Source organism: Pinus tabuliformis, chromosome 1_2 (assembly GCF_031772625.1).
Source record: "Pinus tabuliformis cultivar Carrire ecotype Pingquan chromosome 1_2, CPIR1, whole genome shotgun sequence".
Taxonomy (NCBI): domain Eukaryota; kingdom Viridiplantae; phylum Streptophyta; class Pinopsida; order Pinales; family Pinaceae; genus Pinus; species Pinus tabuliformis.
In genome coordinates, this window is record NC_142298.1 from 25735206 (window position 1) to 25751075 (window position 15870).

Below are 15870 nucleotides of genomic sequence, written 5' to 3' on the forward strand. Positions count from 1 at the left end.
TCAACTTGGTTTTGGACTTCTTTAGATCTTTCACCTCCTTTCTGATCTCAGCAAGAGTAGGTTCTTCAATTGTTTTCTCCCTTTCCCTAACAGGCAATGGAGTAAGGCCCGTCTTGCTCTGAAAGCCAGCCATAAAAATAAAGGAGTCCCAATCTTTACCAATCTTCTGCAAACCATCTAACACTAACAACTTCACCAAACCATGATGGAACAGTGATGTTTCACAGTCATCTTTTTTCAGCTGAATTTTATCACACATTTTACTTAGGCTTCTGAATAAGTAGAAAGGGATATCAATTGATGCTTTGCCTGTGAAATGTAACAAAAGTTTAAAATGATATGAATAAACTTTGTTATACCTCCCTTCGCATGTTAAATACTTTTGGATGCATGTGAGGAGCAGGGCAAAATGTTCCTTCACGTAACTCCTTGGCACAACTTTCGTGAGATCCTCATTTACATAAGGCTCCTTCAAAAATTCCTTACATGGGCTCATGTCGAATTTAAAATTTTTGAACCATTCATTTCCACCTCTAGGGATCTCAGTCACATTAGAAATGGCTTCTGGGGATACAGGGAATTCTAGCATTGACACCTTAGAGTTTAAACCAGTAAAATTCAATGCAAAAGCTTTTGTTACCTCTGCGTGCCCTCCTTGCAACTTCTCACAAAACCTCCAGCAACCAGCGTTTTTAAAAGCTCTTGCTACACCTTCATCCTTTAACGTAATATCAAGCCCCACTGGTTCTGTTCTTTGGCACCTACCGGATCGATGTTCCCTTTTCTCCATTTTACTTTGAAAACTTTCGAACAGAAAACTAACAACGGCTTCAATTCAGAATGCAACTTCAAACTTTGGAATGCAGGCTCGCTTGCAATCAGCTCCTTTAAATGAAAACTCGGGCTCCTTTTCGCTTCAATAATCTTGTCATACAAACAAGTCAGTTCACGCACTAATAACAAATATCATGATACAACCATACATCATAAAATCACTTTGAATGATATTTATGTGCGTGGTTTTGAACCTCATAGCGGAATGATGACCCATAATGACCTGGAGAGGACATTAACTGACAACATATGGACGGACCTAATGACTCATCCCCCCAGACTTGACATTTCAAGAAAACGCGCTGCAGAAACCCCGAATCCCCGATTCCGTAGCGCAAACAACTATAAATGGACAGAATTCGCTACGAAATGGCTGATAAATCACACGCTACGAAAAGGCGGAAACATCATTACGCTGCCAAATTGGCCAATCAGACTGCGCTGCGAAACTGCGCAAAGGACCAATGACGCAAACAAGACATGACATGCCTTAAAGAATTATGATGGAGGATGACTAACGGTTTTTTGTAATGATTCACATCAATACCTTTTTAAAACATGATCCCTAAGTAACACACACAAGACCATAACCATTCACCACACATGACAATGAAATTTTTTTTGTTTGGGAAAACATTATGTACATGGACTGTAATACATGGACTGTAGTACATGGACTGAAATTCTAGGTGATAACACCATGTTTAATCAATCTATGGAATCTTTGGTGTTTGCATTCAGCAGTTGTAGATACAAAATTATTGCTGATCTGATGTTGCATTTGCTGTATTCAATGATATAATTTAAACCAAACATGGTACTTTTTAAGATGCGGCAAAAATATAAATACAAAAGGTGGCAAGACAATCTCTGGTTGTCAAGCTTGAAGCATGATGCAGAATGTGTTCCATTCGAGATAGAGAATAGAAACAGAAACAGTACAAACACAGATGCATAAAGACTTTCTAGCCTTTTTTCATCAACCATTGCGTTACATATTCTTTGTAAATCAGTCAAAATTGCAAGTCAAATACTTGTATTATAGTAAGAGCATAATATGAAGAAACATATTCATATTACTTTTGCATTTTTTGTGGATGTGAAGGCTGCCATGTTCCTGGATTTTGTAATCTGTATAACAAATGGTTAGTTAGAACAAAATGATAACATTGTAAATTGAAGAGAGGACATATTTGAGAGAAAACATGTTAAGGCATATGTTGATGTACCTTCCATTTGTTAGTTGACATGTAATAGCTCACTATCTTCATTGAGTGTGAACTTGCTCTGAATTTTTAAGTCACGTAAGATGTAAACAGTGGTAGCTTTCTGTTGCAAATATGTTTCATATGACATTGATTTTAAATCAGGAAGCAAGTCATGTAATAAGGGCTCCCTGATAATGCACTGGACAAAGTTATTTGTAATGGATTCTATTACAGCATTTATACAATGCTTGTAGAGGAAAGGGCAATTATCATTGCATTGTGAACAGAAAATTGTTGCATTGGCTATTGCTATGGATGAATTCACTGGGGAGTTACAAATTGCACAAACAGGTTCGAAAGGAGTTGAATATGGATTTGTTGCGATCAGAATACCTTCGACCTATTTATAAAACATTCAAGCGTTAATTTACATTATTACATGGCAAATGCAAAGGCAGCAAAAACATTATTATTGCTATACTTACAGCATACGTAGATGTAGTTAGTTTTCTGAGATTGTTGAGTGCATCTGTGTTAAGTTCAGTCATGAACGTTGACTTCAATGCTCTGAATATTGTTTCTTTTGTGTTTACCTTTTTTGTTAAATTTTTGAAAAGGATGAGCGGAAAGTGTCCTTTTTGCAATTGTTTTTCCATTGAAAGGAAAAATTGTTCATATGTGTCAAAGAGTTGCAACTACAAAACAGAAATTGTTATGTATTGAAAAAGACAAAAAGTAATATGCAAATACATTGTTCGTATGCATTGAAAAATTGCAATTGCACTAGACAAATTACAAAAAATATAGACAAATTACAACAACTATGTATTGAAGTGATGCATGTTATCTACTGAAAATTAGGAATAAGTAACATCTGAATACATACAGTTGCATTGTCGTTTTCAGAATCTCCATCTTTGATATGAAGTATGTAATGCAATCCAACTCGTTTGGCAAGTGTAACGGCGGCAGCGATTGTGCCAATTGGGTACATTTCTTTTTTGTTTGCAAATTGCCTAATGGTTGTATTGGGAATGAAGCAATATTCTTTGCAAACTTCAGGTACAGTTTCTATGATACTTGATTCATTAAGCAATATTATTTTGTCACAGTCACCGCGATCATAAACAGTTTTAGGCAATATACTGAAATTTGTAATTGAGATGCTGTTGCCTTGCAAAATTTTGTGTTCATGTCGCTCCACCAAATGTGCAGGTACACTCAACGTTATATTCATCATTCCTTGAGCATCTGTCAAATCAGATCGTAATACTTGACGTGATTTGTTTGCTTTATCAAGGAATGCAGTATAGACAACCATTATGTCTCCAACAAATAGCTGCCCAATTTTACGACTATTGAGATCTTCAATTGATACTTTAATTGGCAGTATCTGTTTTTGCCTATTAAAATTGCTTAGTTAGAAATTTCTTTAAACATTTGTAGAATAGTATGTTTCTCCTAAAGACTGAATAAGTAGAAATAGATTAGAGTGTTGTGTTTCATATGCATACCTTTTTGATGTATCATTTTGTACATTTGTTGAATGAAGTTTGGCTGCGATTGTTTCAGTTGGACTAACACAGGCAAACACATGGTTCAATATGATGTGGATATTATCACATGTACTTTGTGATAAGCAATCAATAAAGAAATTGTGATATGTAACCTGTACATGTCTTCTTGCTGCATTGTTTGGGGGGACTTACTACTAGTGCTTTCTTCACTTGTCCAAGATTTTCTAATTTATATACATTTAAATATAGATATGTAAAAAGAGAAGATATATATAGTAAACATTAATCTGATATATATACATTTAAATATAGATATGTAAAAAGAGAAGATATATATAGTAAACATTAATATTTTAAATAGAAAATAGCATATTTGTATAGTTGTCATACATACCTTTTCAAAGCAAGTGGTTGGTTTGCCTTTTCTAATTGAGTTATGCGCTCTATTTCTTCAGTTGTTTGTTTTCCTTTTTCAGGATTTATGCTATGTTATAGAATAGCAACATATATTTAGTTCAATTTGAAAGAGCATATAGAAGTAAACAGTTAAAAAGGAACATTAAAACCATAGAACCATACATATGTAAAGATAGAATGCATATATAGTAAACATTAATATTCTAAATACAAATTGGCATATTTGTATAGTTGTCATAGACATACCTTAGTGAACATTATTATTCTAAATACAAATTAGCATATTTGTATAGTTGTTATAGACATACCTTTGCAAAACAAGTGGTTGGCTTGCCCTTTCTAATTGGGTTATGCATTCTATTTCTTCAATTGTTTCTTTTCGTCTTTGAAGATTTAGGCTATGTTATAGAATAGTAACATATATTTAGTGCAAATTAGAAGTAAAAAGTGAACAAGAAAATTAAAACCATAGAACCATACATATGTAAAAATAAAAATAGAATGCATATATAGTAAAGATTAATATTCTAAATACAAATTAGCATATTTGTGTAGTTCTCATAGACATACCTTTGGAAAGCAAGTGGTTGGGTTGCGCTTTCTAATTGGCTTACGCATTCTATTTCTTCAATTGTTTCATTTCCTTTTTCAAGATTTATGCTATGTTATAGAATAGTAAGACATATTTAGTGCAAGTCAAAAGAACATATAAAAGTAAAACTTGAACAAGAACAGAAGATCCATAGGAAAGGAAAGGCAAAAAGAATATACTCTGTTTGTTTATGTTGCATGTTGTTGTTCTTTTTTCTTGGTCATTCTGTTCAATTGAAAAGGGTTTTACTAGCAGAATCTGCATCCATAAATAGATGAGGTCATATCTGCAAATTTATGATAGGATACTTGTGTTGGTTAATTGAAAAGGCTGTCTTTGGCATAACTTGCATTGATCAATACAGAACGCCATATATGTAAATGTACAATAGAATGCATAGTATGTATGTTGTTATCACTTCGTTTAGTACAAAAAGGATATTGTAGTATGCTTTAGTAAAATAGATATGGTAAAACCAATGAGGTATTGCAAAAATGTCAAAATTTGGAATTTTGTAAACTGTTTCATGTGTATATCATAGCTGAAGGACAAGAGATATTGTATCATGGTCAGACCAATATGTGTCCAATACGAAAATTCTATATTTTATATTAGCTAGATTTGCCCAAACATGGTCAATCAATGATTTGTGCATGCTATTAGTTTTGTCAACTAGGAAATGAAGATTGTAGTTTTGCATGTAGGTTTATAGCTGCTTTGTTTTTTGATTGCAATGTACCATATCAATATTGAAGTCCCCTAATATAACTATGATATTGTTTAGATCTAAGTGGTATAAAGCTTTTGCAATGACATTGAGGATATTGTTTAGGTTTGCATGTGGCGATGCATATATATTGAGTATTGCAATTTGTAATGTGTGAACTTTTATTTTTGCGAGCAATGCTTCTACAAAGCAGTCTTCAAAATGGGTATGTTCAAGGATAATGATATTTTTCTTTATCAATATCATTACTCCATGCTTAATGCAACTTGAGATGCAATTGAAAATTTTGAAGTATTCATTTTCCATACACAGCAACATATGTGTTTCTTGTAAGCACAAGATATCAGATTGCATTGTGTCATGGTCATTTCATATGTCAGTAAGATGCGCATGAAGATTGCGAGTGTTCAATGAAAGAATAAAGATGGATCGCAATGATTGTATTGATGAAGAGTCATATTCTAATTGCCATTTTGCAGTGGTTTGCAAACGTTGCGTTTCACAATTTACTTTTTGCTTGACCTTGAAATTATTATGTTTAAGAGGATTAAGCAAATACAATGATTCTATGTTTCTGACACGTGATAGTGCTGTGTATACTAGGCCATGCACTTGTACTCCAGTAGGGTCGAATGCAAGCCTATCCAAGGTTAAGCCTTGTGATCTATGTATTGTGCGTGCACATGCAAGTTGAATTGGAAATTGTTTTCGTATTTTCAATGGGGCCATCTTTGATGTCATAGGCATTGATTTTGATATTCGCAATATTGGTGTCCAATCATGTGCTATCTCTAAAGTATACAAATGAGCTAGTTTTCTAGATTGTCGATGACCAATATTAGGGTCATGGAACTTAATCCATAGAACATTGACCTTATCTGTATGGGTATATGCTTTAACTATTCAATCTGCACCATTCACTAGCCCATCTGGTGCATCATAATTGCAAGCATACATTTCAACTAACATGTTCAACTTTATCAAAAGGTGCAGAGGAAAAATAGCCGTATGTTGATGAGTTGGGAAATTGTCGTTATTCTCCTCATTTTCGTCAATTGCATTAATTAAAATTTCTTTGCCAGGCATCAGCATCAACATTTTCTTGTTATGCATTGCAACATCTTTGTTTTTGTAAAATAAATAGGGAAATGTTGGATCATTTGGTATAGGGCGCATGCAACTTGTATTCATGTATGTTATATCGTCAGATGTTTGACAATTTGTTCGCATTCTATTTAACACTGATATGAATCTCTTATTTGTTTTTCGCATCGTCATATGCAATTGAAAGCACTTGGCATTATCCTTCCAGAAATCATGTGTTATTGTTTGATTGTTGATTGTTGGTTGTTCAAAAATAAGAGAGTCTTGAATAGGTTGTGCTTGATAGAAATCACCACAAAATATGATGTCAATGTTCCCAAAGTATTTCGTTTGGACATGTTTTATGTTTCTGAGTCTATTGTCAATAGAATATAAGAACCGACTTCCAATCATCGAGATCTCATCTATGAAAGCTACTTGCAATTCTTGATATAGCTTTGATAAGTTGTCCAATACTTCTTTGCTCAATGAGAACAGTTGAGACTTGTTAAAAGGCATTAGCAATGCAGAATAGATTGTTGTTCCACCTGCATTACATGCAACTTTTCCTGTGTATGCTAATATTAGACCTTTTGGTTTCATAGGATCAGTTGTGTTTTGTGAATCATAAATTCGTATAAGCATTTGGAAAATCGCTTTTGTTGTGAGCGTTTTACCTACACCTGCTCCACCTGTAATAAAAAGGTAAATTGGTTCCTTGGGTTTTTTTTTTTTAATTGCAAAATCTTTTACAATTGCTTGTTGCTCTTTGTTCAAGATTCTTCTAAGTTTGTAATATTCATTGTTCTCCATTAAAAATGGATGGGCAGTAATTTGAAATCCAAGATTGATTTTTTTCTTCATTTCAAATTGTTTTGGAAATTGCAAGTCCGATTGCAAATCATATTCCTCATAATGGGAATTGTTCTCTTGGTTTTGCATATTCATTTGGTTAGCATTCAAAGAACTAATTTGCTCATTTGTTGCAGTCTCTAAATCACCCCATGTTGGATTGATGTTATATGTAAATTTGGCTTCATTGACTTGAATTGTTTTTTCATGTAATGTATATGCAGAGAGCCATGTAGGCAATTCTTGTTTCAATGTATCTTCACAATTTTCAAATGGCATATATAACAATAATTTCTCTCGACAAAAGTTTTCAATATCATTGTGTTTGTTATATTTGACAAATCGTATAACATTTGGTTTTTTCCTTTTAGATATGGGTCTGCCATCTTTCTTGTAATTTGATACAAATTCTGCAAGGCCGATTTTGCTAATGGAACTTGGTCGTCCAATGTAGTAGTCAACAATGGAATGGCACATAACATCTTCTGAATCATCAAGTTCTTGTTTCAAAAGAATAGGCGGTTTAAGCATAAATGTGTGTTCATCAACTGGAGACATGTTTACAAATATACATTCCCTTGAACTACAACTCAATGGCAATGAAAGTGCTATATGCACTGCTTGTTGAGTTGACATTTGCTGTAGATTGAGTAATGTATTTCCAAGTTTACGAATCATTTGCATAGCATCAATTTCATCTTTCTGATGCTCTTTGCGTATTCTTCTAAATGCATTTGTCATAGACTTGTCAATTTTGGTCATATATGAACTACAATATGACGCTGCAGCATATGCATTTAGCACAAATTGTGCATCTGTATTTGCATTCCATAAAGTAGGCATAGCCTTTGCAAAACTGTTATTCCAAATGTGAGAAGGTTTTCGTTTCAGGTAAATTGTTGGTTGCTTTATTGTATGTTGTAATAGTTCTATGTACTCATTTTCTAATAGCCCTATTTCTAGGAGGAAATTGTCATGTGTTATTGAATCATTGTAGTTTGTTTGCTCTAAGAATGCAAAAAACAATGTTGATTTCTCTACGATTTTTTTATTTTCTGCATTGGTTGGTTCAATGATCATTGTTGATTTCATTGGTGGCATGGGGAAGTTGTATCTGCAATTTGAATTTTTTCGCTTCTTACAACTTTTTGTATGGTGATGTTTATGCAATTTAGCAACATCTGGCTCCAAATGATCTGTATTACAAGTGATGTAATTGTCAAGAAACTTCTCAATTTCTGAATTGCTTTCTTTTCCATATATTGGAGCATTCTCTATCCATAACAGTCCATGTTCATGTTCAGTTCCTCTATTTTGGAATTCTGTTACGAAATAGTAATCAGATATTTTTCCAAAGAATGTAGTATCTTGAGATATCAATCGCTTTATAGCATTAATTCTATGTCTGTAGTATTGGCTACATGTGACTGGATATTTTCTTATAAGGTAGTCAATGTCATCATCTTCTAATATATCAATAGCATTTTTATTTGCTTTATTTCTAAACAATGTGACGAGTGTATCTACTAATGGTTTCCATCGATGTTCTGCACTTGTGAATGTCACAAAGAAAGTTGGAGGCCCCAGTTGTCATATCATTGCAAATATGTTTTTCCTAATTTGTTCCAAATGGTCAGAAGATATGCGAATGTTTTTGAAATCTATGTATCCAATGTCAGACTTCAATAACTTTTCCAAATTTGCTCGATACTTGACATCTTTTGCTAATATTTTCCTGCCTTTTAGTTGTCCTTTTCTTATTCGTACCCATATGCAAGAAAGCACTTTATCAATTATTATTCGCATTGTCTTGAAAAACAAATTTGTTGTATGATATTGGAAGTCACCACTTGCTTGTAACAATTCCCATTGTACAATTTTTTGGTAACTAAACCTATTTGTGATGTCATGATCACGTGCATTGCCATAAAATAATGTTGGAAAGTTCATTTCTTCTGCATATTTGTCCTTGAAAATGCCTAATGGTTGTTGTCCTTCAGCAGGTGCCAATTCAATAATCTTGTCTTGCAAATCGTAGATGTGTTGTGATTCTATTAATCCATGCACCAATGTTTCAGTAGGTGTTTCATTATTTGCATCACTATCTGTATCACTTTCATTGTCACTGTTTGAATTTTGTACAATGTATTCATTATTCTCTTGTAAAACATGGGCCCAATTCTCATTTATACAAATGTTGCTAGCTTTATAAAGACTTCTAGAACATAGTTCGTTCAATGCTTTCATGACAATAATTGGACGTACTTTACCTGTTTGGTATGCATTTTTGTATTGCAATCGTCTTTTCAATGCAACTGCAATTGTCATTGTATCATTTAGATATTGTGGCAATGCTTTTTGCACAATGTCCATATGAACTGGTACATTGATAATTGATCCTGTTAAGCCAATTTGTAATCGTCTACGTCCCCATTGTCTGATTTGTGCAAATGCAATTCTCAATGACACAAGTCTTTCTTCTAGGTCTGAAAGTATATTTACAGTTGGCAATGAAATGTTACGTCTTATTTGTTCAGGTGTTGCAAATTGTGGTAGGTTTCCATTCTCGAGCGCTTTCTTGCAAGAAACACATATGTTTTCATTGCTAAAGGTCCTATTGTTCAACGTCAAATTCATATGCTTTTCTTGCAAATCTATAGTGAAGAATCTAATATTTTTTGCAAAATGCAATTTGTTGCAAACTGCACATGTATTCCTAGGCGTGTCTTCGACTTTTTCCATATAAATTTGTATTGCATTTTTCTTGCTTGTAATTCTTGACTTCTTATTAGAAAATGGTTTTTTGCATTTGTCATTGCATTTGCGTTTTGTACGTATGAATTGCTTTAGCTTGTGATAATTCAGCCTACAATCCTTAGTTGGTTGCATTTGATCTAAATGACATGCTATCTCAAATGCAATATTATTGCTAAAATGTACTTGAGATATACATTGTTGTTTTTCTACTATATGCTTATGACGCAATTGATTACAAACGTTATTTGCTTCCATGTGCAGTTGTTGAGAATTGTGAACATATTCTTGTATCATTGCGTGGTAGTGAATATGTGATGTATTTGTCATGAATGACAAGATGTTAACAATATCATTGGAACTCGAACAAGCGGAACTGTAATTGACAAAGTTATTAGCAACAGAGGACCATACTTGGATATTGACTTTGAATATCACAGATATCCATTGTAGACAAAATGGTCCGCCTTCCACTTGTCCTTTTTCATATGGCATTGCCATATTTATCAGATATTGTTGCCAGTTGCTATTCATTGTATAGTGTATCGCATCAACTACTAGGTATTGCTCTAAACAATGCAATGCCTCTTGATTCTTATGCATAAGTGCATTGCAAAAAGATTGCACAATGTAAAGTTGCAAACACTCTGCATTGAATTCTGTTGCTACTAAATAGCAAATGGCATTAAAGAGACTGTCACCACAATTAGATGTCACTTGCTTTGCAATTGTTAGTCCATTTAAAAGCATATTATTTGCAATGTGCATCCAATGGCTTTCAATATCTTTGCAAATAGGTGACAGGTAGATATTAGACTGGTTGCAAATGCAAATTGGAAACTTTTGGTAAACCAATGGTTCATAATGACCACTAACAGGATTTGCATCATGAAAGAGAATGCAATATGGAATTGCATTTTCATGTTGATTAAAGAGAAAATATCTCGTTTTTCTTGTCAATGACCAAACTGCAATTGATATATCTAGCCATTTAGCTAACCAACGTATGCAAAAGGTATCACCCCATAAACCTCGGTCAGACTCCTTTATATTTGTAGATGCAGAATAACGCATTTTATGAAGATATGTACCAATATCATTAACACCATGTAACTCGTATAGGAAGTCAGGTGCTAGTTCATACTGATATGATTGTATTGCTTCAACGTCATTGTTCTTTAAGCAAAAAAGAAAGTGGTCTATTAACCCATTTCACAATTCATTTGAAGTATAACGAAAATGCAGAAGCATTTCGAATGAGTCAAATAGACAATCTCCTACAGTATATGAAAATGCATTTAGTCTAAAAGACCATTTCTTTTTAATACAATATCAATGTTCTCAGGCAAAATGCATTGCAATCTGAATTTGTAATTGTCAACATCTATTATTTCTTCCATCATTTGCAATTGCTTACCAGAGTTGCCTTTTGCAATTGTCCTGTACAGCTTTGCAAAAAATATTGATGAAGTTAGCAAAAACTGAACATGATTGTTTTGAACAAAATGTATGTATATTAAAAAAATAGGCTATTGCATTATGTTGCTAAACAAATATCAAATTTCTAGCAAGAAGCCATATTTATAAATAACAAAGAAATTGGAAATGGAAACAATGCAAAGACATAATGAAAAAATGGAGCATAATTTTAAGAATATTTGTGCAAGTTAACAAAAGGAAGCAATGGAAAGACAAAATGAAGTTAACAAAAGGAAGAAATGGAAAGACAAAATGAACAAATGCAGCATAACTTTAAGAATATTTCTGAAAGTTAACATCATTGTCAATTGCATTTGTGAAATAAAATAACTGTGAGGCTATTTATGAGTTTTACATAAGTGGTGCACCAATTCAACTGTCAAAATATAAAAAGTATTGTCTCCAATTTGTGCTAGGTTGCAACTCCAATATATTTCAAGGTAAAAAGTTTCCTGCTATTCGGTATCAGAGTATGGTTATACTATATGGATCTAAACAAAATTCAAGGATCAAGGAACCCAAACAAGGCATTGAGAACCAGATACGAGTAGTGCATAAGCGTACTTCCATAAGGCTTGTCAAGAAGATCCATCATTATGTGATGCTGGAGGTATGATTCATATAAATGATGAACATGTAATATGTTCAAAGGACAGCTTTGGCAAACACAACAACAATCTGCCTGAGCAAATTGTCCCAAGACTGTTGCCAATTGTGGCACGTGAAAAAAGATGCCCAAAAATTACAGATCTTTGATGATTCACAAATTGTGGTGAATTGGATGAATGGAACAAATTCATTGGATAATTATAAATTTCAACCTATATTTCAGGAGATTCAACTTGCTTGCACAGAGTATTTAACACATTATCTTTCAACATGTCTACAAAGACAGAAACATGGAAACTGATGGACTGTCAAAAGCTAGATTACACTTCGTAGCACGAGCTTGGATCATTCAAGAGAAAGTGGAAGGGCAGCTCATGGAATGTCTTGACACACTTTTCATATAATCATGGGACTGTTTAAATGTGAATATCCATATGTATATTTTTTTATGGCACTGTTTATGAACATTTCTAGGAGCTAATTTTTTATGAGACAAAACTGGTTTCAAACCTGCGATATATGTCAGAATGACCATGATAGGGCTGTCATATTGACATTTTTGAAAACTGTTTATGAAGCAAGATATCTTCTCAGCCATACTTTTATCACTTCCTATGCTTAAGGATATCTCTATATGTATATTTTTTTATGGGACTGTTTATGGACATATCTAGGAGCTAATTTCTTATGAGACAAAACTGGCTTCAAAGCTCTGATATATGTTAGAATGACTATGATAGGGCTTTCATATTGACATTTTTGAAAACTGTTTATGAAGCAAGATATGTTCTCAGCAATACTTTTATCACTTCCTATGCTTAAGGATATCTGTGAAATGCAGAAACATATATAGTAAATGTAATTTTGTTTTCATAATAAAATTGTTTTTTTCTCTCTGAGGAGAATAAGGTAGTTGAACATCATATCAGAACCAATCTGGTTATAACTAGCTAACATGAGATTTTAATCTAAGGTTTAAATAGACAAAATGTCTTGATACATCATTATACGGAGCTAGTTGGATGCATTACCCAACTTCTACTTGGGATCATCTCAAATAATATTATTGTTATGATTATAATAATTAATAATATTAATATTAATATTAATGTAAACACAGAATAAACAACAACGATTCCAGATTTGAATTCCAATATAATTGAATGAGAGAAAAAATATAAATGAGCCAATACAGCTTAAATATCTATATTTTTTAAAACAATCATGGAGTAACTCGACTATAAACCTAGAGTAGCTGGACCATAAACCTACACAATGCAAAAATTAAAAGCCTAACAAATTGACGAAAAGCAATTAATAGAAAAATTGACAAAAAGCAATTAGTAGAATAATGCCGTACCTGCAACGAAGCCAAGGGTTCGAATTCCTTCTCGTCTAGACCATATTCATGCACAACACAGCCTGTACGAGTACCATGAGAACATGTGCAAATGACGAAATTGGTTAACGAAGTCTTCACAAGCCCCTGGAAAAATACTTGCAGGTATTTATTCCTTTCTCCAAACCGTAATACATTCCATTAATAAAAAGGCAATATGCGGCACATACATAAATACTTGCAGGTCTTTATTTCTTTCTCCAAACCACAATACATTCCATTAAAAACCCAATATGCGCCACAAACAGTTCAAACAGTTCAAAAACCCCAATTTATTTAGATCTTCATGTGCAAAAACACTTCAAACTACAAAAGACTGCCACTCAATCTGTACCAAGAATCACAGCTTCACCCAGGTCATCTCGGCCCAAATGACAAGGAAGTCACATGGTGGTCGAAACTAACATTTACGGAAATTTCCATAAAACCCATGCAGGTAAGAGAAACCCTCAGTATTTAACCAGAATTCCATTAACTTATAATGCTCAAATAACCATGGACTCTTGATGGAAACGAACAGACAATACTGTGACAAACATCAATGCCATTGGAAAACGCCAAACGACAGAGGAACAAACATCTAAACAATATAGTAGCCGAACTTACCAAAGCGACACTAGACAGTCGAGGCATACAAGCTGGACCTGGAACAACAGAACCACAACCAAACGTTTGCTATACAGTTAACCGAGCAGGCAGAAACCACATTGTGTTTTCACCGCAGACAATACAACAAATACAAAGGAAAAATCGCAGAGACTGCAGAGCTAAACAACCAAGTAACAATAATAACCCAAAGGGCGCGAACAGGGTAAAACCCAAGCCGAGTAACTTTCCAGGATCTCGAGGAGGGACAGTTGTCCGCCGATAAGACCACCACAGTACATGCCGTAACCCAAGTTGATTGTAAATCAATCTGAATTTATTACCAAATCAATTGTATACTGTCCGATTCATAGGAGCGTTACACATCCGCTTGGGAGTCGCGGGACCACGTGCCCTTCACCTCGAACGATGTGAAGCCTGCAATAAGACCCCAAAACCTTTCCACCCCCAACACTTTGGTTCGACTTAGGTTATATTGTTAATATAATGAAAAATCACGTCGGTCAACCAACGGTCAACGATTGATCGATCGCATATAGTCCTCGGCAGGGATGACGGAGTAACTCGACTATAAACCTAGAGTAACTGGACCATAAACCTACACAATGCAAAAATTAAAAGCCTAACAAATTGACAAAAAGCAATTAATAGAAAAATTGACAAAAAGCAATTAGTAGAATAACACCGTACCTGCAACGAAGCCGAAGCAGTCCGCTCAAGCCTGACAACTCGTGAAACCAGACCCTTGAATTTAACAGAGGAGTACCAGGCAAACAACGCTCCTTTCCCCAAACCATAACACATTCCATTAATAACAATACATTCCATTAATAATAATAAAAGCCAATCTGCGGCACATACATACATAAATACTTGCAGGTCTTTATTTCTTTCTCCAAACCACAATACATTCCATTAAAAACCCAATATGCGGCACAAACAGTTCAAACAGTTCAAAAACCCCAATTTATTTAGATCTTCATGTGCAAAAACACTTCAAACTACAAAAGACTGCCGCTCAATCTGTACCAAGAATCACAGCTTCACCCAAGTCGTCTCGGCCCAAATGATAAGGAAGTCACATGGTGGTTGAAACCGACATTTACGGAAATTTCCATAAAACCCATGCAGGTAAGAGAAACCCTCAGTATTTAACCAGAATTCCATTAACTTATAATGCTCAAATAACCATGGACTCTTGAGGGAAACGAATAGACAATATTGTGACAAACATCAACGCCACTGGAAAACGCCAAACAACAGAGGAACAAACATCTAAACAATACAGTAGCCGAACTTACCAAAGCGACACCAGACAGTCGAGGCATACAAGCCGGACCTGGAACAACAGAACCGCAACCAAACGTTTGCTATACAGTTAACCGAGCAGGCAGGAACCACATTCTGTTTTCACCGCAGAAAATACAACAAATACAAAGGAAAAAACGCAGAGACTGCAGAGCTAAACAACCAAGTAACAATAATAACCCAAAGGGCGCGAACAGGGTAAAACCCAAGCCGACTAACTTTCCAGGATCTCGAGGAGGGACAATTGTCTGCCGATAAGACCACCACAGTACATGCCGTCCGCTTGGGAGTCGCGGGACCACGTGCCGCTCAATCTGTACCAAGAATCATAGCTTCACCCAGGTCGTCTCGGCCCAAATGATAAGGAAGTCACATGGTGGTCGAAACCGACATTTACGGAAATTTCCATAAAACCCATGCAGGTAAGAGAAACCCTCAGTATTTAACCAGAATGCCATTAACTTATAATGCTCAGACAATACTGT